The sequence below is a fragment of the Zootoca vivipara genome, chromosome 4 (genome assembly GCF_963506605.1).
Source record: "Zootoca vivipara chromosome 4, rZooViv1.1, whole genome shotgun sequence".
NCBI lineage: Eukaryota > Metazoa > Chordata > Lepidosauria > Squamata > Lacertidae > Zootoca > Zootoca vivipara.
In genome coordinates, this window is record NC_083279.1 from 27110923 (window position 1) to 27137441 (window position 26519).

Sequence of the window (26519 nt, forward strand, 5' to 3'; positions counted from 1 at the left end):
AATCCTCCAGAGAGGAGGAATGCTCTCCAGTTACCAGCCTTTCCAATTGGAAATCTTTCTTTCATGTTTCTATTTAATACTCAGTCCAGGGTTTGAAATTAATTAAAAGATATCCTTTCTCTAATCTTTTGATTATTAGCTTCAAAAGATTCTTTTTTATTTTTTATTATTATTCAAAGTGTTAGAGTAACTTCATCTTTTAGGAGCAAATCCAGGCTGTTATTAAATGTACAAAATGTATTATCTTAACTGACCGATAAACAGAAGAATCACCAAACCTGATTTGAGCGAGGGGGGAGGGGAGGAGCAACCATAGCAAACATGGCTTCTCCTTCTGAGCAAGTCCCCTAATATGCAATTAACTCCTCTTCATGTGTGGTTAAATTGTGGTGGATTAATATTAATGACATATTTAAATGCATGTTATAATACTGTAATGCTTAAACCTAGAACACCAGCTGATACAATGCCTCCCTCTTTCCAAATTGCTTAAAATGTTCTTGCTATGCCTAATATGTATTAGCAGCAGAATATTCCTCATGATGGCAAGTGGTTGGGAAGAATCCTTAGAGTGCAACTCCTGTATCAAGTCACCAATCAATAGAAGTAGAAGGGTGGCTTCAGGGGCCCTATCAGAGTTGGGGGTAGATTTTCAGGGCCACATTCAGGAGGTTCAGCAGCAGGCATCCCAAATGCAGCAAGACTGGCTTACTAAGTTTTGACATAAGTGAAGCGATACACGTTCTAAGAAGCTCTCTGCCCCCTGGTAAGACCATTAAGCCCAGAGTCTAACACAGTGGAGGCTCGCTCATTAGGGCAAATGCCCCATCAAACTCAGTCTGCTCTCTGCCAGCCCCCACCTGGAACAGGAAGTGCCTGTTAGCTTCCTCTTCCTTGGTCTCAGTTGAATTCAGCAGAGAGAACCTAGAATTAGTTGGCTCTGCTCTGCCTGCCGGTCATCAGCTCTGGTTTCCTTTCATCTAGCCTTGCCTCCTATGTCATTTATGCACCATTGAGCCTCAACCATGTTGGCATCCTCTTCTCCCTCCCCCCTCATCCCTCCTTCTCTTAGGTGATAATGTTCATGGCAACACTTTACATTATATGAGAAGACTCCCTGGAAAAGACCCTGATGTCGGGAAAGATGGAGGGCACAAGGAGAAGGGGACGACAGAGGACGAGATGGTTGGACAGTGTTCTTGAAGCTACCAACATGAGTCTGACGAAACTGTGGGAGGCAGTGGAAGACAGGAGTGCCTGGCGTGCTGTGGTCCATGGGGTCACGAAGAGTCGGGCATGACTAATCGACTAAACAACAACAACAACAATGATGTGATGCTTTTGCAAGACAGTTCAGCTGATCTTCCTCAAGAAAAGGTAAGCATATGCCTACAAGAGGTTTGGCGTGTATCTGGATTCAATTGAGTTTACTGTATAATGTGAGCACAAAACTTTCACTGAACAAAATGTTTAAATAATAATAATAATAATAATAATAATAATAATAATAATAGTGGTGGTACCTCTGGTTGCGGACAGGATCTGTTCTGGAGGTCTGGTCAGATCCCAAGGTCCCGAGGTTTCTGCAACCTGAGGACCGTTTCTGCGCATGTGTGTGCAGCAAAACCCGGTAAAATACTTCTGGGTTTGCTGCGGGTGCATCCAGAAGTTTATGTAACCAGAGGGTTTTGTAAACAGAGATACGACTGTAATAATAATAACAACAACAACAACAACAACAACAACAACAACAACAACAACAACAATGATCTACTCATCTGACTGGGTTGCCCCAGCCACTCTGGGCAGCTTCCAGTATATTGTTGTTGTTGTTGTTTAGTCGTTTAATCGTGTCCGACTCTTCATGACCACATGGACCAGAGCATATTCCAGTATATACAAAAACATAATACTGTAAAACTTTAAACATTAAAAACTTCCCTATACAGGGCTGCCTTCAGATGCCTTCTAAAAGTCATATAGTTATTGACATCTGATGGGGGGGGTGTTTCACTGGGTGGGCACCACTACCAAGAAGGCCGTCTGGTTGGTTTCCTGTAACCTCACTTCATGCAGTGAGGGAACCTCCAGAAGGCCCTCAGTGCTGGATCTCAGTGTCCAGGCTGAATGATGGGGGTGGAGAGGCTCCTTCAGGTATACAGGGCCAAGGCCGTTTGGGGCTTTTAAGGTTGGTGCCAACACTTTGAATTGTGCTCAGAAATGTGCTGGGAGCCAATGTAGGTCTTCCAAGACCGGCGTTAAATAGTCCTGTTGGCCGCTCCCATTCTGCTACATTCTGGATTATCTGAGTCACCTTCAAAGGTCGCCCCATTATCAATGCCTTCAATCTATGTTCCCATCACATGAACAATGCTCAGACAGCGGCATAAAGGAGATCCATACTTGGGCATTCAAGGAACACCTTGGCGTGGGGGATTAAGCAGGGGTACGGAGGGGGCTCAGGGCTGCCCTCATGTGCTTGTCCAGCTGACTCAACTCCTTAGAAGCCTGCACCCCCATGTTTGGGAGCATTGCACCATCAGGGCTTCTCAATGTGGGGAGGATTCAAAGACATGCAGCTGAGCTTGCAAATATCCTACTTCCGGACCTTCTGTCCAAGGCTGTAGGGAGTGGAAATAGGGATGCTGGGGCTTGGGCTAGCATATGTTGCCCTACTCCACTTTCCCACTCTTCCCTCAACACACATGGACGGAACAGTGAAGCCGTGGCCCTCCAGATGTTGATGGACTATTCCCATTATCCTTGAATTTTGGGCTAGCTGGCTGGGAGCCAGTGGGAATTGGGGGCTAGCAAAATCTGGAGTCCCATAGGTTCAGCCTCTCCGACAAATAGCTATAGATGATTTCACACACGATAACACAAGAGCTTCCACCCTGGTTTTCGTAGATCCGCACACGACGTCATTGTTCATGAAGTACCATCATAAAGAAAGAGTTTTGATACTCCGCAAAAGTAAATAAGAGAAATGCTTTTATCGCAGATGAGTCTGTCATAATAAGCGGCAATATCAGGAAGAGAAAGTAGAACAGTAAAAGTAACACTGGATGATCAGCCTCGAAGCAATTTGAAGATGTTTGTTCTTTCATGTCACATTAGTGATTCCTGTATACCTTTATGCAATTTTCATACCGTCTATTAGCAACATTTGCATCATTGGAGCAACTTTCATATCTTGTGTCTCAGAGACTTTGGCAATGTTTTGGCAGCTTTCATATTTTATTTAGGATTTTAACTTACTGTCAAGCGTTGTGTTCCACTAATATGAAACAAAAGGAATGGATGTTACACTTTTCGCAAGTTCTTAATGGAAGCAATGAAGAAAACGAATCAGGGCCTCCCTATGCAATCCTAAGTACATCTACTCAGGAGTAACGGCCACCGGCTTCAGTATTTCCCAGCAGTGGTGTTTAATATTACAGTCTTAAAGTATGTAGCCCTAGAGATAAAAGGGAGAATGTCCCGGAGTCCCAGTATTCTAGCCAATGAATGCAAAGGCACTGGAGTGATCATCAGCCTTCTTTCCCACACTGAAGGACTGTCCACATTTGAGCTGGATCTTGCTTAGAATCCACATTTTCTCCCTTCCAATTTGACCTCCTCATTAGTCCACATACATGCACATTTGCAGTTGTAGTTGGAGACCTAATTCACTCCTGTGCATCCATTTGGCAGCCATATTGCTTTGTGCTGTGCTTGCTTGTTGTTGCCTCCTCATCCGTCCGGGCCTCTCCCATAGTTTCTGCTCTGAGTGAGCATGTGTGCAGGTAGATGCTTGCCTGTTGTTTCTAAAATAACAAATGTTTGCAAATTAGATCAGTTTTAAAAAATAATACTAATACTTTACCCTGGACTACAGTGCCTGGGTTTGTAAGATGTACAGAAGACCATTGGGAGCACAAAGTGCCACTGCTGCTCATATACATGCTCAAAGCACTCCCAAAAACCCCTTCTCCAAAGACTCTGCAGAACTGGCAAAACCTGTGTGAAATGCAGAGATGTTTCATAACATGCAGGGTTCCGTGATAGAAAATGTGTGCTGGTTTCTCCCATAAAGGATAGTGGCATGCAAATTTCAGCTTTAGAACAAAAAACAAAAGTTGACAGCATTGCACCCAGAAGAAAAGGTAATGAAATGGCACAATGGTGAGCAAAGAAAAGCCCCCCCCCAAGAGTTTTGCTCCTGTCCCCCCCCCCCCAGGAAGAACTGCAGTAAACTATCCCCCACACCTTAGCAGGTAGCGGCACTGGCTCACATTTGCTTGCCTCGCCAGATTTCATTTGATCATCAAAATGCAAATTTTAAGGGAGAACGGTGTGGAGAAAGGCATTTGCGAAACATCCTATAGATTTCCTTCCTATTGGAGCGCAGGCAGGTTCCAATACATATTGCGCTCCTTTGTGAATGAGCCCTTAGATAGAACCCTCATGTAAATATATGCTTGACTTTGCATAGGGTTGAGGTAGTGGAGATATGCCTTTGGGAGACCTGTTAGCCACTGAGTCTGCTGTTAGGAAGAGTGATCGCTATTGTTTGTATTCAGTTATTTGATGGTTCTTATTATGAATTGGGTTTCAGTGTGTTTTGATTATGGACCATTCTGGGATTGCTTTTAGGAACAAAGAGTAGACTAGAAATTTGAAAAAAACGGATGTGCTTACTTTAAAGTGCAATCCTATGCATGTGTGTTCTGAAATAAGTCCTAATTAAGTTAAATGAAACTTACTCCTAAATGCACTTATACGGCAGTCTTACACCTGAATAAACTTGTACAGGTTTGCATTGTCAATCAGTTAGCAATGTTCCCCCAGCCTTGCCTTTTTTGTTCTTTGGTTTCCCCTCTCATTTTCTCTGGCCTTTTTGGCATTGCCTGAATTGTGAAACAGGGGCGGCAGTTACTGTACTAAGGGTAGCATTGTCTCCTGCAACCTTTTTTTTTTAACAATAAAACCCAATTAGTATCCTTTTTATATCACATTGTTTACTCTTAATGTTTAATTACTGACTTCTTAATAGTGTGACTGAAGGTAGTAATGGAAGGAGGGAATCCAGAAGAAGAAAGGAAGGCTGGAGAATATTTTATTTGTACAAAATTAAATCCTTTCCTATGAAGGGGGGGGGGTAATTCAAATTTTGGGTAACATTCAAATATTTTAATAACACAATGTTAAGCATTGCTTATATTTAGTTTTTTGTTCTTTTGGCACAGATATATTTTGTCATCTCATCCTCGTTCACAAACCTTTCATGCCTCCCCACCCCGAAATGTTCATTCATGAGTGCATGGCTGTGGACACATTTCTGGCTTAAAACACAGCTAGGTAGTTCATTTTTCTCAATTCGGATCGAAACTGAATATAACCAAACCACCATTTAAGCTTTGGAAGAATGCTAAATAAACAAGTTATCTGGAAGAGCCCCAGAACTAATTGAACCATATGCTTCCACATATCTATCACGTAAAACACCCTCCCAACCACTGAAGACCAAAAAAATTCTCTTCTCAAAATACCAAAACAAGAGGGTATGAACTGAATCTGTTGACCCAGAACTAGCAATGAATGCCAAAACTGAAAATAAAACAGAAGATGGTTCATCAGGATAGTGGGTGCTCACTTGGAGTAGAGTCGGAAACCAATGGATTCAGAAACTTGCGGAGATTCAGATGTTAAACTTCATTTTATGATTAACTAAAGTTCCTGTTATGCTGCCTTGTGAGCTGACAGAGAAGGTGAACTAAAAAGAAATCAACTGCTTGGCTATTGTGCCCCCCTCCTCTATGCCCAAAGCATGCTATTCATCCCAGCATAAGATTCTGGCATGAGTGACTGATGGAATATTTGACTGATGTAATTTATGGTGCTTGATATGACAGCCCATTTCAGGGAGCTCGAGGTTTACAGTCTTTGGTACTAGTACTTGCTGCTGAAACAAGAGATTACTCTCCTTGGACAGACTGTAATTTAATAGTACAACTGTGCTGCTAGCCACCTCCTACTGTATTTCACCACCCACTCCAGTCAGATTTTGATAGATAGATCTCAGGACTTGGAAAGTGAAGCACTAATGTATCCTGCTCCCAGTCTTGAAAGATACATGAAGGACAAAAGCAAAACAAAACAAACACTACCCTCTCAAAGCCCACAAGCCAACTGCAAGCAAACAGGCATAAAAGAAAAAGAAAAGAAATGCAAGAACAAAAACATAAGGTGTTTTGAAAAAGCATACAAAAGTACAAAAATGAGATGCTTTTAAAGGTGACAAGATATCTGGGCCTTATCCACTGAAAGATCAAGACTTGCTGGCTACAGTGGAGGATGGTGATGCTGCACTTTCCATGGGGAGAAGACCAGGAGCTCCCCATGGGCTTGTGGGGTCCACACTTTCACTCCTCCTGCTTCTAAACATACTTGCCAATGGTGGCTAGCAAGTTAGAGAACAAGTGAGAGTCAACCCATTCTCCCTTGGTTCTTCAGTGGTTTGGCTGAGTGTGGGATTCCCAGTGCTATCTTTCTAGAAGAAGAGGTGCCAGAACTCACCATGAACGCCTCCCTTGTTCTCTGAGAGGTGCCGAAACTGAGTTCCAGCTGAAAAAAAAGCTTTGGATTTCCTTATTTATTTATTTAGAGCATTAGTAGTAATCCACTCTCAAGCCAAAAAGTCTCCCAGAGTAGTTCACAATATTTTTTAAAAATACAATACACAAGGGAAAGGAGGCAGGAAGGGAAGAGGATAAAAACAACACCCCCCTCCCAAATAAAGCTCAGGCACAAATTCTGAAACCATTGCATTGTTCTTAGAATGACCAGCTTGGCACAGTTTAGGGGTACGAGGTGGAGTGGAGTTGGGCTTTTGGCAAAGAGGATGGAATGAGCAGTCTGGTGGAATAGCTGTCCCCAGGCGAGAGATGACGGAGAGCAGGCCTGATGGAGCTGGCCTGTCGCAACAGATACTGATGGCGTGAGTTCTGCTTCCCAGTTCTTCTTACTGGTGGAATGCTAGTCATCGCATTAGAGTTCGTATGGGCACTACAAAAGCAGGGACCTTCCTGTTCCCCTGAGTAAGTCCAGTCACTGAACTTGCCAGAGACTAACAGCAAAGCCTGGAAAATATCATACTTTGTATGGATATCAAAACATTGTAATTTCAGCTGCCTGGCTCTGCTTTGTGGTTTACTTTCATTATCAAAAGTGTTCACCAGGCAGTGTCATTGGGCCATAGCTAGATTTATTTACATATACAACACTGAAGTTATTTTCTCTGCAGCATATTTTGTTTCCTGCTTATTTTATGTATGTGCTTTAATTTTTTTCCAAATTATTATCCACATCTAGGCTATGTTACATCTAGGGTTTTGTGGATGTGAAAAATTGTATGTAATAATAATAACTAACAAACTTCTAGAATGAAGGCACAAGACAGTGAATTGGTTGAACCGTGAAACACAACTTTTCTGATGTAAATATCTGATTTGCAACATTCCTGACTAGTGAAAACCAACTACTGCTGCCAGTCAGGAATCAATGTTTTTGTTCGGCATAGACAAGACTGTCATTCATTAGACAACATCTCTATAACCCTTTCCCTCTGACAGTTGGGTTGGTTAAAGAGGAGGATGCCACCAAGCGTTGTCCAGCGGCTGTAGGTTGACTTCTGAGATATTCTCATTGCTCCCCATTGCTCAGCTTAAAGTATTACTCATTAGAGATTACTTCTTACTAAAAGCTGAAATTCTGAGCTTCTTCACTGCCTTAACTAAGCTGTGCAATCCATGTTTCAAAGCCTAATTTTGTACCCCCGCAAAACAGGATGAAATACTGTCATTTCGGTGTTTCCTTAAAACAAACAAATGCACATATGCCTGTGAATGATATAGGGGGGTCCAAATAAAGGGGGGATATTCATTTTCATGAAGCAGTAATAACAAACCAATAACAAGGCAATAGCCAGGAATGGAACTGAAAGGAATGCATGATGAGGCAAAGGAGAGAAAGGATTTTGGTTCAGAAATATGAGTTCTGTTAAACAGCTCTTAGTGTTTCCAGGCAGCTCATTTTTCCTTGTGGACTTCTCCCAAACCAGGCTGAGATAGATCATGTAAGGGGCTTGTAGAAGCCCAGCTTAAATGAGAGGTGAGCTTTTGAAGCCTGGAATAGTTCTCTCTGTACTTCTTGTGGGCCATAGCTTGGTGATGGAGCATACAGAAGGCAAGAGTTTTAATCCCTGTAAGCAGAAGACCCTAGGTTCAACTCCTGGCACCTCCACATCTGGTTGGAAAAGACTCCTGTCTCAAAACCTGGAAAGTTGCTGTCAGTCTGTGTAGACAAAGTTGAGCTACAAGAGCCAGTGGTATAAAACCATTTCCTTTGTACTATCCTCAGTTGCTTTCTGTCAGAACTCTTCCTTCCATGGAAATTCCTCCATCAGTGCTTACCCTTCTCTATTGTTCCTCAAATGCCTTCTTTCTCCACATGCTCTTTGGCTCATCCTCTTAATCCCTATTCCCAATGAACATTCGGTTTCAAGGACATGTATATGGCGGCTTTTGGCCTTCCTGCCCTTATTTCGCTATTCCCCTCTCTTTCCCAGTGGCCTGTTTATTTATTCATTTATAGGCCATCAGTAATGGCAAAAAACTTCTCAAGGCAGCTTACAATATAAAAACATACACCAGAACACAGACCCAGCTAATAAATAAATAAAACCAGCAGTTAATAAGAAATCTATGTCCAGCACAGAAAGATTAAAATTCTATAACAAAATATAGCTAAAACCAACAATGGACCAATAAGAATTCCTCAAGAGATGACAGAGCAGAACAGCTTGTTTTTCAGAGTTTTCTGAAGGGGCTGTAATAGTGAGACCTGCTGGACTCCAGGATCTTATCATCATCCTGTCCTCCCAGAAGGTCAGGAGCCACTGGAAAACTGCACCTCCTAAAACCAATCTCCAGGATACTGGGGCTGATGGGATAGAAAGCCATTGAAAAGTCCAGGTCAACAGGGTTGTGCTCCCTCTGTCGATTTTCTGGAGTTAGTCAACCACATAGACTATGAAAGATGTTTCCATCCCAAAACCAAGCCTGAGACTGCATTGCAATTGATCTCTTGTAACCTCCTTAGTGACAGGGGCCAGTATATTGGACTCCATAAGATGCCATGTGTTGTACTACTACTATTACCATAAGCATCACTAGTGAATTCATTGGGGCTTACTTCTGAGGATGCATGTTTAGCCCTACCTCCCACAGAACAGGATCTGCGCAGCCAGATTATATATATATATATATATATATATATATATATATATATATGGAGATTGGAGTGGTTATCAATGAGGAGGGATGGAAGACTAGATTTAAAGGAAGGCTAATATGATGTTGTAGACAGGCAAAGAACAAAAGAGAAACAGTGGACTTCATAGGAGTTTGGAGTAGGGCAAACAGTCCGGGTATCAGGATAATGAGTAGCGACAAGGAGAGGAAGTGAACCTGTCAATGCTGATCTGAGTCTCACAGGAGGCACATTTGTCCCCACAAAACAGTGCAGGTTGAACCAGGCTCTTCACGAACCCTTGAGAAACAGGAGCCCGAGAAGCCTTCCAAGGCAAACGAAAGCTTTCTTGTCGTGCATTTCCATTGCTTTTCTCATCTTGTTTACACAACACATCTATTATGCAATGTGGCTCTTTAGATCGTACAGAAGCTGGGTGGTGTTTTGATCCATCTCTCGCTTCTGCTTCCCCCCCAAGAAGCCAGCTCCCCCCCCCAGTTGGATCCCTAGGTACCTGTAAGTTTGAATCTCCTAATGATATAGTGGGCAAAACAACAAGGGGGAAAATATAATTGTCTAGTGTTCTTCTATGTCCTGAGGAAACAAATAACTAATACAATCAGAAGAGTGACAGAAAAGAAATGTAGTACATCTCATCCTTGCTTAGTTCTTCTGTTTTGCCTCTTTTCAGAACTATCATTGGGGGGGGGGAGAAGAACAGTGTGAAAAATAATGGTGTTTGAATTGCTTTTATAGGGATTGTTCACTGAGCTTTTATTTATAGGAGTGTCCTGTAAGGAGCTGCAGGGAACAAGCATATATACATTGCCAAAGCATTCTTTCTTTCTGTCTTTTTTAAAAAAACATACCCTTTTAAGAGCAGTAGTTGTGTTTTTTCCTTTTGTCTGAGCTCTATCCTATGAAACAGATTTTAAAAGCATTCCAGGCAATGACAAGTGAATAAAAAACACAACTGTATCTCACTCCTAGAAAACACAAATGGGAAGATTCGATATGTAGCCTTCCTAAATCTATGTTTCATCAACAAATTAGCTGGAGACACTCGGATCATTTCACCTTTCCGTCGTAGACAGAGATCAGTCATTCTTGAAGATGGTGGTGGAGCTCAGTAAGGAGACCTGGGCAAGGGTACCAGTGCCCTGCCTTCTTCTAGTGTTCTTTCGGTGGATCTCATAAGTCTTTTCATTAGTCTTTAGTATTGTTGATCATGAGGTGTTGTTAACCCAGTGGCAGGGCCTGGTGGGCATTTGTGGAAGTGCTCTCGAATGGTTCCCTCAATTTTTCAGAGGAAGTTCACATTAATAGATTTTCTCACCTGCTCACTGGGGAACTCTATGAAATCTTGCATGCTTTCACCTTAAAGGTAAAGGGACCCCTGATCATTAGGTCCAGTCGCGGACGACTCTGGGGCTGCGGCGCTCATCTCGCTCTATTGGCCGAGGGAGCCGATGTACAGCGTCCGGGTCATGTGGCCAGCATGATTAAGCCACTTCTGGCGAAACCAGAGCAGCGCATGGAAACAGCCGTTTACCTTCCCGCCAGAGAGGTACCTATTTATCTACTTGCACTTTTTGGCGTGCTTTCAAACTGCTAGGTTGGCAGGAGCTGGGACACAACAACAGGAGCTCACCCCGTTGTGGGGATTCAAACCGCCGACCTTCTGATCGGCAAGCCCTAGGCTCTGTGGTTTAACCCACAGCGTCACCCGCGTCCAGCTTTCACCTTACAGTTTCCTATTTTCAATATGTGCATGAAGTATCTAGGCAAGATTGTGTCGAGACTGAAGCTGGGTGCCACCAATATTCCAGCAACAGCCAGCTCTACTCCTCACTCTGGCCCCCCCTCCCCAACCAATTTGTTCTAGGTCATACAGAGTGTTTTTGATGTTTTTTCAGTGATTGACAATGGTAGGGTTGGCTTTTGTTTTTATCCTGTTATGCTGGGTTTGGAGTCAACGATTAACTGATGGGTTTGGTGGTCTGCTTTGACCTTGCTTGATCTTTGCTGCACCACTTGTCATCTATTAAAAAAAAAGTTTTATGAGGTGCTTTGGAGTAAAAATAGACATGATGATAGCAGGGCCATCTCTTCAAATATGGACCTGCCCCAGACATGGATAACATGGGTTCTAGGGGATGTCTACACTCCCAGGCAGCAGCTCTTGAGGGTTTCAGACAGGGGTCTCCCAATCCTACCTCAAGACGCCCTAGAGATAGACCTCACATGGCACTGCACTGATAATAACTTTGCACAATCTCATGTGCAGTGTTAAACTCTACGCTGCCAGTGTGGTTCTACATTAGGTCGTTGGTGGCAAAAGCGGTTCTTCTCTCTTGTCTTGAGTGTGACCATCAATTGATGAATTTACACAGCATGCAACCCTTTTTCACGAAGCCTGCCTGACACTAAGGGACTCTTTGGCTTAGAAGCCCAGAGTTTCCTTTTCAGAGGTTGCGCCTCTTGGTTGTGAACTAGCAAGCAACAAAATGAGGGCCATACCTGTGTTTGCCCGACAATTGTGGTGGAAGATTAACTCTTACGATGTGAGTCTTAAATAGCAGATTGTAAATGGTTTAATCTTTATTTAGTTTTTAATGTTTGATGTTTTACTATGTTTTTATATGGGCTGTAAGCTGCCCAGAGTGGCTGGGGAAACCCAGTCAGATGGGTGGGGTATAAATAAAATAATGATAATAATAATAATAATAATAATAATAATAATAATAATAATAATTGAATCTGGGACCTTTTGCAGGCAAAGCCTGGTCTTGCTTACCTTTTATGTGACTCTGATTCTGTGTATTGACAATAGCATCTGGCTACTTGGTTTTACTTGCCTACTACTTAGTGGAGGGTCCGCGGCTCAGTGGTAGAGCATCTATCTTTAATGCAGAAAATCCCGGTTCAGTCCTTAGAGCTCCAGGTAGGCCTGGGAGAAACACCTGCCTGAAATCTTGAGCCACTGCAAGTCAGGGTAGACAATATTGAGCTCGGTGTAGCAATGGTCTGCCTCAGTATAAGGCAGCTTCATATGTTCTGGTGCCATTGGTTATCTTCTAGCATGACCTTCCATGGTTGTTCCAGAATGACCTTTAGGTCTCATTAGAGCAGTCTCACCCACACAATTTAAAATCACATGGCTCCCCCCATAGAATCCTGGGAACTGTCATGTGTTAAAGGTGCTCAGAATTGTAGCTCTGTGCTGGGTAAACTACAGTTCCCAGAATTCTTTGGGGGAAGCCATGTGATTTAAATGTGCTTCAAGTGTACGTTACAACTTCAGAAGAATGTACTGAGTAAAATGCTAGAGAAAAGAGAAAAAAGGAGTCAGTAATTGTATAGCTGCCTTTGTATTAGGAACTTCATCCCCATGGTTCAATATATTTTTGTGGATGGGAATTTTTTAAAATAAATAAATGAAATTTAGACAAAAAAGATCGTAGTTTTCCTTTAATATGCAACAGGGACCACAAATGATTTGTTTCACTTCCCACAATCCCACTGTGTGTTTTATCTATACCCTTTAGATATATTTATTTCCATAAAAAGCAGAGTTTATGCTGATGGAGGCTAAGCCGGTGTTTTAAAAATAAAGATGAAAACTTTATTAAAATTCAAAAGGGGAGATATTTGGGGAGTTTTATTTACTTATTGGGCAAATCCTGCTAAAAACATTTAGGCCCTCGATGTATTTAAAAAGTAATAAATAGCTATTGTGCTTACTTCATAAACTTGTCAGAGTGTCTTCATTTTATTTTCCTGAACAAACTGAATTTCTGTACTGCTCATCCCCAGCCAGTTAATAAATACATCACCCTAAAAAGTGCTGTGGTATTAAATTTACAGCAGATAAAATATGGATGAAGTTGCTCAGCTTCAGGTACGCCAAGTGTGATTTAATATCTCTCACTACTCTTATGAAGAGTAAAATATTACTCAGGCTGCTCCAACAGCAAGACAGTGACCTTTGCTCCCAAGTAACAGCCACTCAGCAAACAGTACCAAATGAAGAAGTAGAATAACATATAGATTTGCCATAAGAAAAAATTGATCTCAATCCATATATCAAATCTGCTGATCAAAGCTCTGCAAAAAAACAGGGAAACAGGGAAACAGGGAAAAGAGAGAGAGAGAGAGAGAGAGAGAGAGAGAGAGAGAGAGAGAGAGAGAGAAGAACTCATAATCTTTAGTACACGATTGGAAAAACTTGAGATGGAAAGACACTGTTTATGCCTGACGCTTGAGAATAAGACATCGAGGAATATATTTCTTGGTCAAGAAGGTCATGTGAGTGTGCACTGCTTAGATTTAGCTTCAAATAAGAGAGCATTCATCCTAGTCTGTTCCATTATTGGGCAGTGTCATAAAGATCAGTAGTGTCCCCCCCTCCCCGGTTTTTTCCTCAGCAGCTGGGAAAAAAAATTATAAGATTTATAGAAATTTCCATGGCAGTGCTTTTATACTTGACGGTGATTTTCCTCTGGGAAATTTCTGAATAGTCTGATTTAATTTTTATCTTTTAAAGGAGGAGAGGGGGGTAAATACCAAAATCTATAGTAATATCTAAAGGTGATAAAAATTCCCAAGAGAAAGTGTTTGTTAGCAAAGAAAATACATTCCCGTGATTTACATTTTGCTTTCAAAAATGGTGGTTGAGTGAAAGGGTGCTGCTCTGCATTTCAAAGGGAAAGGGAATGAAGAATTCTCAACAACAAAGACAAAAAAAATGAAACAGACAAATCATACGGCTGAGCACTTTTAACCTAGAGTTGCACTGCCTAACGAAGCAGTTACTGTATATATAATAAGTACCGAGGAGGTATTCTTTCAGAGGTTGGAATGGAAAATAAACTTTTTTGTAATTAGAGTGTATTAGTCGTAACAGCGCCAGAAACTGGGACTCAGTTCAGCTGTCAGTTTAACTGGTATAAATCAGGAGTTGCCCATCTGAAATTGATGGGAATTGTGCATGCATATCAAACTAACCTAGATTCAAGGGAGGGGAAGGGAGGGGAGGGGAAGCAGGATTCTCCTTTTCCTTAACTGTCTTTTAATAAAAATGCTTTTATCGTCTGAATTACCATACTTTTCATCTTATATGTGCACACATAGCTTAGTGACAGAGTCAGACATAACAGTCCAGACTCAGTTCTTGGCATCCCAGGAAGCTGGTCCAGAAAAAAGCATCTAACTGATGCCTTGGTGTCATGGACTGGTTGGACACAGATGAATGGTGGGAGGAACCAGTTGGGTAACCCTCCGCAAGAGAAGAAAGTGCAGAACCTGGGGATTGGTGGTGGGACAACAAAGCGTGGTCAGAGGGAGAAGATTGGGAGGAGGAGGTGTCAGAAGCTGAAGAGGTAACAGGGTTTAATGAGTGGGGAGAGTCTGTGCCAGAGAGAAGTCCAGAATTAGAAACAGAAACAGAAGCAAAAGCAGGAGTGGAGGGAGGCCAAGAGGCAGAGATGAGCCAGGCTGGCGAAGAAGCATAGGTGTCTCCCACTCTTGCTCCTCTCGCCCTTGGTCTCCCAGAACCAGAAGAGGTTTGCAGAGGAAGGAGTAGAAGCAGCTACACTGGCATAGTCTCAGATTGCTGGGGAAGGACCCAGGAGAGGAGACAGGCAGCTATGGGAAGGCATGGACCTTCACTCTCCACTTCTGCCTCATAGGGGTAAGGCTCATACCTGCCAAGTTCCTGCCGGAAAAATAAGGGATCGGCAGACCGGAAGTAGCGCTGCCGCCATTTTGGAACTGGGTAGAGCAGCACCGGAAGTCACTTCTGAGCATGCTCTGCCCAGTTCCAAAATGGCCGCCGCGCTGGAAGTCACGCTGTGGCCATTTTGGAACTGGGTAGAGCAGCATCGAAAGTCGTTTCTGAGCATGCTACGCCCAGTTCCAAAATGGCTGCTGCACCAGAAATCGCTTCTGTGTATGTCCAGAGACTCCAGACATGCGCAGAAGGAGCCTCCCCTGGCCGGTAAGTAAACTGGGAAAAAAACAAAAAATTCCAGCTGGGAACGGCTGGAAAAACGGGGGTTTCCCAGGGAATACGGGAGACTTGGCAGCTATGGTAAGGCCTACTGAAGAAGATTTGCTGTGTTCATTAGGCATGGCATTCCTGAGCAGACTTTGCTACTTCTAATAAAGAGTTAACGTCACTTACCCTGTGTGATTTACTGCTGGCTCGCTCCTGACACTTGGAGATCCACTATCAGTTTCAGTCTGGCGTGCAGGAGTCACCCACCTTTGTGGGTGCAGGAGCAGATGTACAAACCAGAAAAACTGTGGTGGGCTGCATCCTATTATATTGGGTTCAATGGAATGCTTCATTCAAGCATAACTTCACAGGTGAGGGGGAGAGGATCCTGTAGGCACCAGCCCTTTGTGGGAACATGTTGGCCTTAGAGTCTAGCAGTTGTTGTTGTTGTTTAGTTGTTTAGTCGTGTCCGACTCTTCGTGACCCCATGGAGTCTAGCAGAGTCTAGCAGTTAGGAGCCTTTGTTCATACATTCACTAAGAGATGGTGCCACATAGCTTGATGAAGAAGTGGCACGGGACCTCACACTGACAAACTGATAACAAAGGCTGTGCAAAGCTCTGCTGATTCAGTTTAGGGCCCAGTTAGTCAATCTTGATTGGCTCTGATCTGGCCCAGATGGATCCATGATCAATTTGATCCAAGCCTGATTCGGGCACCAAACTAAATTGGGAGCCCTGAACAGTCCTAGTAATTACTTACGGCTCTAAACATGTTGTCAGTGGCAGGGAGGCAGACGGCAGGAAGTAGACATGTAGGCAGAAATTCTCACCTGCACCAGCTCATTCTACCCTCTCTCCTCATCACCTGACTTCTTCCCCTTTTTGACATCCCTGGCTCACTCAACGTGAGTCCAACCTGACCTGGGATGACCCAGGGCTGCCTCAACCCAGACCAATCTTGGCCCAGTTTGATCTGGGATAACCAACAGAGTGAACTGTGGCCTCTTTCTGAATGGTTTGTTGTACAGGCCCAGTTCAGATGATTTATCCACAACCCACTTTTTGAGGGGGAATAAATAGTGCAACAGAGACTCCTACAACTGGGAATTCATGTGGAGATAGTGGCCCACATAGGACATAATTGGCATGGTGGGAGAGAGGACTTCCTGTCACCCATACATTGCTTTAGCACTGGCCTCCAGGGAATATGTGACCTGAGACCCAGATTTGGGAAAACTAGGAAATTTAAAGGTCCCCTGTACAGGACAGTCAAAGAGACATGGAACTGGGATTCATCAAACTGGGTTGCATCCAGTCCAGGAAGGGAACAAGGGTACTTTCACAATGGTAGTGGCCCACTTATTTCCTCCCTACTGCAGCCCTCAGAAGGCCTTTCTCAGTCCGGGATGCGGGATGGGGAACTGAAGTGAAACTAGGGCAACCGTAGCCTGTGCTTGCAGTGGGAAGAGGAGGGGACAGAATTCCCCTTGCACAGACAGCCTTCCACGTGCGCTGAATTGGATGCAACCCATTGACTCCTGTCTTAAGAAACAGACTTAAGAAGTAACAACTAAATTAGCCCTATGCCTCATTACAATGCTAATTGACTTTATGTTCAAGCAACTGCTCCACAAACCACATTTTATCTCAGATGGTTAAAAGGTGGTCAGGACATTGTTCTTCGATGATGACAGCCGAGGAGTCACAAAGCACTAATAAAGCCAGGTTGGTAATTAAGTTGTCTCACGGCTTCTGCCAAGCGTTTCAAGGTCCAGCAAAAAGGGAAGTTCCCAAAATGAGCATAACACAGAAATAGCGGTAGAACGGAGCTCAGTCAACTTTATTCAACATTCAAAGAACTGGAAAGATATTGTCAAATGTCAAGAGCGTTTGGGACCATTGACAGCTTAGTAAGTTGTGAGTTCAAGAATGCTTCTCTAAGGGAAATTCCCTGAAGCCCTCAAGTGTCCACCAGGAGAGGATTGGACTTTTTAAGGGATACGGGCATCTGTACCCCTAAAGAGGGAGCAAGGAAAAAAAATTGTGGCATTGTGGCAAAATTGTTCTATAAAACTTCATTTACTGGTGCAAAAATGCATATAAGTCAAACAGTGTTGTAAACGGTTGCACTGCTTCTGTTTTTATGCTGGAAATTTGGTTTCAGTCGGAGCAGCAGTTTCCCTACTTGTGCACACATTCAATGGATGGCAGACAAATAAGGGAGTCATTAAAGAAGAGCAGGAAGAGCGAGACTGTGAAAAAGATAGAGAAGAAGAAATGTCAAGGGCGCTGCTAGCCAGCCAACAATGATCAGTGCCGCAAAGAGCAGCCGCAGATGCAGTCTCTTTTGGCGGGGCTTTGAAGCCTGCCTGCCTGGATTAAGAGTGAAAGTGTGTGACAAATGACCACTCTAGCACCATAAACTTCTCAATGGCCCTCTGAAGGGGAAAGGTTGGGTCTTTTTTATTATTCTTTCTTTCTTTTTCGGCTCTTCTGTGTGGGGGAACCTACCCAATGCACGGATTTGCCAATCTTCCCATTTATCAACACAGGACAGGAAGTGGCATGTTGATAGTCTGCACCTACCAATTAGCATGACCTGCGTGTCAAGGGGGAAAAGGAGAGAGCTGAGATGGTGCATGAATGCTGTCCATATGATGGTTCTTCTGAGGGTGTCCATGTGCTGGTCTTCTTGCTTGGTCTCCTTGCAATCTATTCTGACTAGCAATTACCATCACCATCACCCTTAGTACTTTGGGCTTCGCATACATTATCTTGTAGTTCCTACAGCAAGGTAATATTATTATTTTCACATTGAAGATGGTGGGATGGAGCATATCCTCTGACATGGCCTCCTAACATGTTTTTGATAGAGGTAACTAGAGAAGGGCAAGCTTGCCCAAGATCACCTTGGATTAGCTCAGAAGTGGTCTGAGATCTCCTCCCAAAATTCAGATTTGTGACGATTTTGTTCCTTGCGAAAATATTTGGGTCACATTTGAGATTTGGAAGTACTGTAGACCCTTGGGGCCAACATAACAGATGACATAAAGACTGACTCCAGCCCCCTTTGTTGTTTATGATACCATTTTTTCTGAGTTTATAATTACAAAACGGCCATTCACCCACATGTGCATCGAACAAGATGTTTGCTAATATCTCCAAGATGCCTGCCAGCAGCATTCAAATTGACCATAGTTTCTATGTCTTCTGTTTCTTCACCTGGTCTTCAATTTGGACAAATCTTTGTTTTAAAAGCACCTATAGGTACCATCTACTTGGATGTCTAGCCCTTTGGCATTAGACCTTCAAAGATTCCATGGAATCTTAGATACCTCCCTACTCTCTCTCTCTCTCTCTCTCTCTCTCTCTCTCTCTCTCTCTCTCTCTCTCTCTCTCTCTCTCTCTGTGTGTGTGTGTGTGTGTACACACAAGAGATAAATAAATGCATGATACTCAATTTGTTGGGAAACAGATGACTTTATTATGTTTTGGAATGATAAATGTAATTATGACATATGCTTTGTTCTCTTGATTGAGTAGTGGATTTGTAACAGAGTTTTGATTATGTTTATTTATTTATTGACCCACCCACCCCACCATTACATGTAAAATATTAACAAATCTAAGCTTCCACACTTTGAAAAAAGAAGATCACACACTGACCTGGATTTTGGTGTACAATTACCTGGGCTTTCCCCCTTCATGGCCAGAGAAGTGTGAACTTCACTCTTAGATAATGGTCATAGTGCATATTGCATGCTCATTAATACAGCAATTCTCTAGCAAAATGACAGAGAAAAGAACTTTCCCTTTATTGAACTAAATGCTGGTTTTACATAAAATAGACTATAACTCAGAGTCTGTAATGTCTACTGAAAGGTTAGGCTCGTTACCATCCAAATAGGCTGAGCTAATAAAAATTATATTTGTTACAATCCAAATAGATTAATTGACCTTAAGAGTTTAGGTATGTGTTACATTTCCCCAATGTTCTCATAATTAAATTAAGGTGAACAAGACAGGACAAATACAGTAAATAAATGAATAAATACATGAAAACATCTATGTTTTATTTAACCAAAATAATAACCCAACAGTTTCCATGCTTGAAAGTTGGTGTGTATTTTGATACAGGAAGGAATTAGATACTGAAAAATCTTTTAGAATCTGATGGACAACCTCAGTCCACAAACAAGTTACAGAACCAAAGTAATGATAAATACAATAGGTGTTTAAAGTAAATATGTCAGCAGGTTATGTAACCCGATATTATGAATGTTTGCTTGGAAGTTAGCCCAGTTTTGTTGGCTTCAAGTATGCATACATGCAATTGTCACATTTCAGCCTGAACCTATGCATGTTTATGCAGAAGGAAGTGCTCGGTGGGGTTTATTTCCAAATAAATGTGCATAGCATTGAAGCCTTAGTTTTCTGAAGTAAGTCCTTTTGAGTTTAACAGGCCTTACTCCCAAGTAAGTAGCTATAGGATGTGGCATGTGCTGTTTAGTTAAAGCACCTATAAAGTCCCCTTGGCCTTATGGAACTAGTGTCATGAACCTTTCATTTCTGGTCATCATACGAAAGCTCTGCCCAGAACACAGACAGACCTTATTACAAGTCCCTAATCCAGGGGTCAGCAAACTTTTTCAGCAGGGGGGCAGTCCACTGTTCCTCAGACCTTGTGTGGGGCTGGGCTATCTATCTATCTATCATCTATCATCTATCTATCTATCATATCTATCTATCTATCTATCTATCATCATCTATCAAATGAATGAATTCCTATGCCCCACGAATAACCCAGAGATGCATTTTAAATAAAAGCACACATTCTACTCATGTAAAAACACCAGGCAGGCCCTACAAATAACCCAGAGATGCATTTTAAATAAAAAGATACATTCTACTCATGTAAAAACACGCTGATTCCCGGACCATCCGCGGGCTGGCTTTAGAAGGCGATTGGGATGGATCCGGCCCCCAGGCCTTAGTTTGCCTACCCATGTCCCTAAGCCTGTTAGAAGTCCTATAAAACTGGTATCTCTTCTTTATTTATTCCTTCGCTTGTCTTGTGTGCAAGGAAGGTTTGCACGGGTTTGTGTAGGGATTCGGTGGTTTACTTCTCATCAGAGAATATCCGCTCGTGAGGACTTCCCAATTAATATGTCAACATAAGCTGGCATCAAACACGTTCTATGGGAATTAAGAGTGGATGATAGGCATAGGCATGTTAGTAACTAGATTAATTTTGTCATTAACTTTTCCAGTAATGGGATTGCAAATGTATTCAAAATTAAAGTGCCAGAAAATAGTAATCTATCTCACATGTTATTCTCCCATGACAAATGGAAAGAACATTTGTTAGGATTGCTTTCATTTAGTGCTCAGAACTTCCCCCGCCTGAATGTTGGAAGCCGTGTTCAGAAGGGAGCAAGGGGTGTGTGGGGGGGGGGCGTGTATGTTTTGGTCGCAGAGTCATTAAGGCCTGGGTGCAATGTCAAAAGATGAAAGTTCAAAAAGAGGGAGGCAAACCGGTGACCTTCTGCTTGCAACCATTTAGCTATGGAACTTACTCCATTACATATCCACCGGCAAGAGGACCAGCCGCTGGCATTAGAAGGATGTAGGTCTGCCATACATCCATAATTTCCTGGATATTGGCAGGATACGGCCTCATAAACAGCGCCCGGGCAGAAATCACTAAAATGTCCAGCGCAAGACACGCCCCCCCCGAATAAAATAAGAAGGTTCATCAACTTTGCCCAAAAAAGCTCAACAACTTTTGTATGGGTTTTCATTTTTGAAATTTGGCAGCCCTAAAGGATGCCCATTTTGGCTGTACACTTTTGCTACACATCTCGAACACATTCTCTGGCATAAATTGGGGGATAAACTCAGGAGCTACCTACGGTAGCAGCCCAAATTCAAATTCTGCACATTTTATGCATTTCAAAGCAGTGCTTTGCGGATGTTAATGATCCTCCATATGACACGCATTACATATCTATAGATGTTAAGTACGCAGTAGGTAAAGCACAGTACGTTGACTTTCCTGCCAGCCAAATAATTAATACATGTGCAAATTATAAAGGATGTTACACTACCAAAGAAACATCTGCTAACCAAAGTAAAATGCTGATAAATAAGGAGAGACAAAGTGAGCCTCTTTTGAGTTTGATTTGCACCCAGCTGCACTGCACTGTACATACGTTATCAAAGAAATCTCCCTATTAGCTAGCAATTCTATACAAGTTTGGAAAGCTGTTCCTCCTCGCTCCAAAAGCATTTTTCGAACAATTTAATGCCTTCATCTCTGAATGTTCTTTTTTTATAAATAAATAAAATAAAATCCACGAACATATCTTCCGATCAGCTCTGGCTGAGTTTGCTGCAAGAAGCTACAACTATTCAGGGTCACTGAGAAGAAGAAAAAAAAACCCCATCTAATACCATCACAGCAGGCACAACGTACAACCCATAAGAGAGTTTCATTTGCAGATTTATTTCTGCGGTGAGTCGGTGTCAAGTTGCATTTATGTTAATAGACTTGTAGGACTGCAGGGCGAATGAAAACTCGATAGAGTGCCCTAATCCAACCCCTGACACTCTCTACGCCCACACACCCCGAGGCAGATTTTAGTAGTGGTAAGCCACTGAGATAATATTTTTCTTACAATATCATCAACAGACTCTGAAACTCACATATAAATGCTTAAAGTGCAACACCAGCTCCGGGAACTTGCAGGCAATCAATGACGCTCAGAGCTACAGAGCAGTTGGACCATGTGGCTAAAGCAACGCTATGCAACCGGTGACCCAGCAGGCGGAATACAGCCCTTAAGCCATGGACTGTGGCCTTCCAGGTTCTTGACAAATATCCTGCACATGTGGTGTCAGTCAGACAACATTGTAATGCTTCCTATCTGCTGCTTTCTCCATGCACTTTGAAGGAGGATAGCAAGTGGACAGCGCAAACGTTTCATTCTGCTTAGATCTTAAGTGCTGTTTTCATTAAATGCTTTTGAGCAGGGCCACCTCCCGCTTTTGTCTTTACTGCTGCAATTGAGCCCTGAAAGGTAAAGCATGATGTGGAGTGGGGGACACGCACCCTGATGTTACATCGCGGGTTGTGGAAGTCACAATTGTTCCGGTGGCTTATGATGAATGCATTCACCGAATGCCTGCATATACACCATACGTTTGAAGCATACGTTTCCACCCCTCAAAGAATCATGGGAGCCATAGTTTGTTAAAGGAGACAGAAAATGTAGCTCTGTAAGGGGGGGAACTATAGTTCTTAGGATTCTTTGAGTGCTTGAGCTTCTCTGAAAAGGCCCTTAAGTGAGAGCCTCCTTGTAACAGTAATTAAGAATGAGCACACATGAACTGGCCATATGAAATTGATTCCTATGCTGTGTCTGTCTCCAAATGGTGAACATTTACGTCCATTGGAATGCCATGTGAATTGGGGGACTCCCTTCATGAAACTTGATTTCTTAGAAGGAACATTAGTGTCCTAAACCATGTGCCCTTGACAGAAAGTGTGTGTGTATGTGTGCATGAACACACCCACACCCACACACCAATACACATCTAGCTTTTCAAATGGCGCCAATCTCCTTGTAGGTGGGAGAAAAAAGAAAGTTTGAGGGGGCATCTGCTAGTTTTTGTATAAGACCCAAACATATTTTTTTAATAAAACAGTTTTGACAGGTTGTTGACACAGCATATTGAACACCAGGAGTCTTTCGATCCTTGGGGTGTTCCATTAATAATCTTTTTCTTTCATTATGGTGAATTGGCCATTTATTCATAGCTTTTGCTTCCCATTCCTTTTGCCAGTGTTGGAAGGCTTACCTCACCCCTTGGTTACAAGGTCTCTTAATAGTCTCCTGTGTGCGACTTTTTCAAAAGCCCTTTGAAAAACTGAACAAGTTACTCTTACAGTCTCTTCTTTATCCACTAACATTTTCCAAAAGAATTCTAACTTACTAGAGACCAACAAGAAGTCAGACGTACGATGCTTGGAGAAGGAAGATGCAGTGCAGCAATCCTATCTATGTCTACCCAGAGCTCAATGTGACTTGACTCCCGTAGGGGCATTTATATAGGATTCCAGCCTGAGCTAAGCATGTAGGAAGCTCCCTTATATCAAGGCAGAGCACTGGTCCATCAACTCAGAATTGTGTACACTGACAGGCTGCGGCTCCCCAGGGTTTCAGGCAGACACCAGGGTTTGAACCTTTTGCACTCAAAGCGTGTGCTCTGCCATTGAGCTATGGCCCTTCTGTATAGCAGTTCTGGAGATAGTATTGTTCTTGCATTGCAAGGTTGCATGCAAGACTTCAGCCATGTTTGCAAAGCATATGTTACTGCTCTGACCTAGCGCCACTCATCTCCAGGACAGAGCATGAATCCAGGCACTGGGTGGTACACACACACACACACACACACACACACACACACACACACAATCCCCAACCCAAAGGCATAGTTCAGATGTAAGCATAGGAGCCAACTCCTAGGGGCCGTGAGGGTTTCGGTCCCCACAATTAAATATTTGAGAGGGCCGGGCCCCCTCAAAGTTGATGGGCATTCCCATTCAAATGGTGTGTGAGCATTCTGTGATGTGATTGATGCGGGACGGGGCTTACCTGGCCCCCCACAATATTTTATTCAAGTTGGCACCCTGGATGTAAGCAATAATAGTGAAATTCATACAAGCGCCAAAGTGGAGGGAGGCTGAAAGCTGCTAATGTCAGTATAATTTTTTAAAAAATTCAAAGTAGACTCATGAACATGGCTTAGGACCATTAATTTCACTGGGCTTACTCGGAGTAAAACTTAGTTGAATACTATCTTTACTGGCTGGAGCTTAGTCCTAGATCTATGTGTAATATGTATAATGACAACAATAATTTTATTATTGGTAGCCCGCCCACCTGACTGGGTTGCCCCAGCCACTCTGGGCGGCTTCCAGCATGTACGAAAACATAATAAAACATGAAACATTAAAAATGTATTCATGTATGCGACTACAGCGGCAAGAATGTTACTTGCCCAAAAATGGAAAGAAGTTCCAATAAAAGAAGAATGGATACAAAAACTTACGGAATATGCAGAAATGGCGAAACTTACCAGTTGCTCAGTCCCAGCTCCTGCCAACCTAGCAGTTCGAAAGCATGTCAAAGTGCAAGTAGATAAATAGGTACCACTCCTGCGGGAAGGTAAACGGCGTTTCCGTGTGCTGCTCTGGTTCGCCAGAAGCGGCTTTGTCATGCTGGCCACATGACCTGGAAGCTGTACGCCGGCTCCCTCGGCCAATAACGTGAGATGAGCGCCGCAACCCCAGAGTCAGACATGACTGGACCTAATGGTCAGTGGTCCCTTTACCTTTACCAGAAGAAAAGGATATCAAGATGACAAACTTTTGATAAAAGAATGGAAATGGTTTATTGAATATTTACAAACAAATTGTAAACAGATAAGAACATTGGCAGGGTTATTGCAATAACCTGCAGTTTAATAAAAGTACATATTTAAAGTAGATGAATAAATGAGTAAGTTAAGTTGGAATGTAAGAAAATAAAAATAATAAATTTAAGGAACTAAATTTAAGGAACTAAAATAATAAATTTAAGAGAGGGAAGGAAGTCGAGTTTAAAAATGTTTGAATTATTGTAAAATTATTGAAATGTATAAAATTGAAAATCATGAATAATAATAATAAAACATAAACAACAGCAACCGCATAATACCAAGGAGCTTTGGGATGTCCTTGACATTGAGGAAACCCATCATTTTCAACAACCAGGTCAAGCATTTGTCTGTCTGTATTCCGCTGCTGTTGCCCGTGAACTACGATGGCATAGCTGCCCTCAAAGGCATCTGCGTCTCCTTGTGCTTTGCCTGGAACTGTCATTAGACACTTCCCTGGCTAGGTGGTAGCATTCCTCAGACTGGCTGGCTGGCTGGCTGGCGGCCTCCCTGGTGTTGATAGCGCAGCAGGCCGATGGAGGTGGCAATCTTGCTAGGACACATCTGTCCCTCTTAGTATTCATGCAGCTAATGTCTCACTTTCACGGCAAATGCAAATTGGGTTGCTTCGTCCAAACATGTCAGCCTCATTAGCAGGTGCACACAGATTGGCATGTGACATATAGCAGCTCAGCTTCTGCGTTGCCACCTCCAGCCACTGCTGGTTTTGTTCTGTCCCTTGATTGCGAATGGCTAGGAAATAAGCAATGGAGCGGGTTGAATCTCATTTCAGGGATGCTGGCAGGGGAGAGAGACAAGGAAGCCCCTTGTCTCGTGGGCTAAAGAGCATCGTTCGTGGGCCTGGATGCTACAGCATCCGACAAAATGAGGGCTGCATGTACAAACTGCCTACTTGGTCCTCTACAGTGGCCAAGCACAGGAACAAACAGCCTGTCTTGGAAGGTGATGTTCTTTGCCACAATGCTGCAAATATATGTGGAATGTGTCATTTCAAGGGAGGGTTGGGAATTGCGATGATTGGCAAATGGGGTTGTGAATGCCAAAAGGAGTTCTAAATTTGGAGGTTCTCAGCTGAACTGTCTGTGTGGTCCCATGCGGGGGAGTGCAGCTGATTTGCATCCAAAGGGTCTCACCATCTCCAAATTGGGCTACCTGAAACCCTGGAGACCTGTTGCTAACCAGCACAGACAATGTTGAGCAATGTGCTCCAATGGTTGAAGAGGTACATCCCAGCAGCTCATGAAATGTTACAGAAGATGGTAAGTTCTCAGATCATGAGAAACAGCAGCAGCTTGGGGCGGGGGCAAATATTGGCCCATCTTTGAAGACGGTACGTTTTCGCACAGATAGACTGTAGAGAAATTAAGTCCATTGAAGGATCTGCCCCAGCATCCCATAGAGAATTAAATGAAATTCTCGCTTGATGCACAAGGAATGGCATTGCCTTTGCTCGAACACACAATATCCAGAAAACAGATGACTGGCTGTTGTGAGCTCCTTCGGAATCTCATCCTTTCTACCCCATTGTTGACAAGGAATCTTTTTCGCTTTAAGCAACTTTGCGCTAACAACCACAACTTTCTTTACACAGGCAATGTACACTGAAAACACAGCAAGGTTGTTTCCCCCAACTGTGTTTCGAGTCACATTTGCACCGTGTTGTGAAAGGGATATCGTCATTTGACGTGCATTACCTGTGCGGTTTCTCTGCAACACCCTCCCAAACT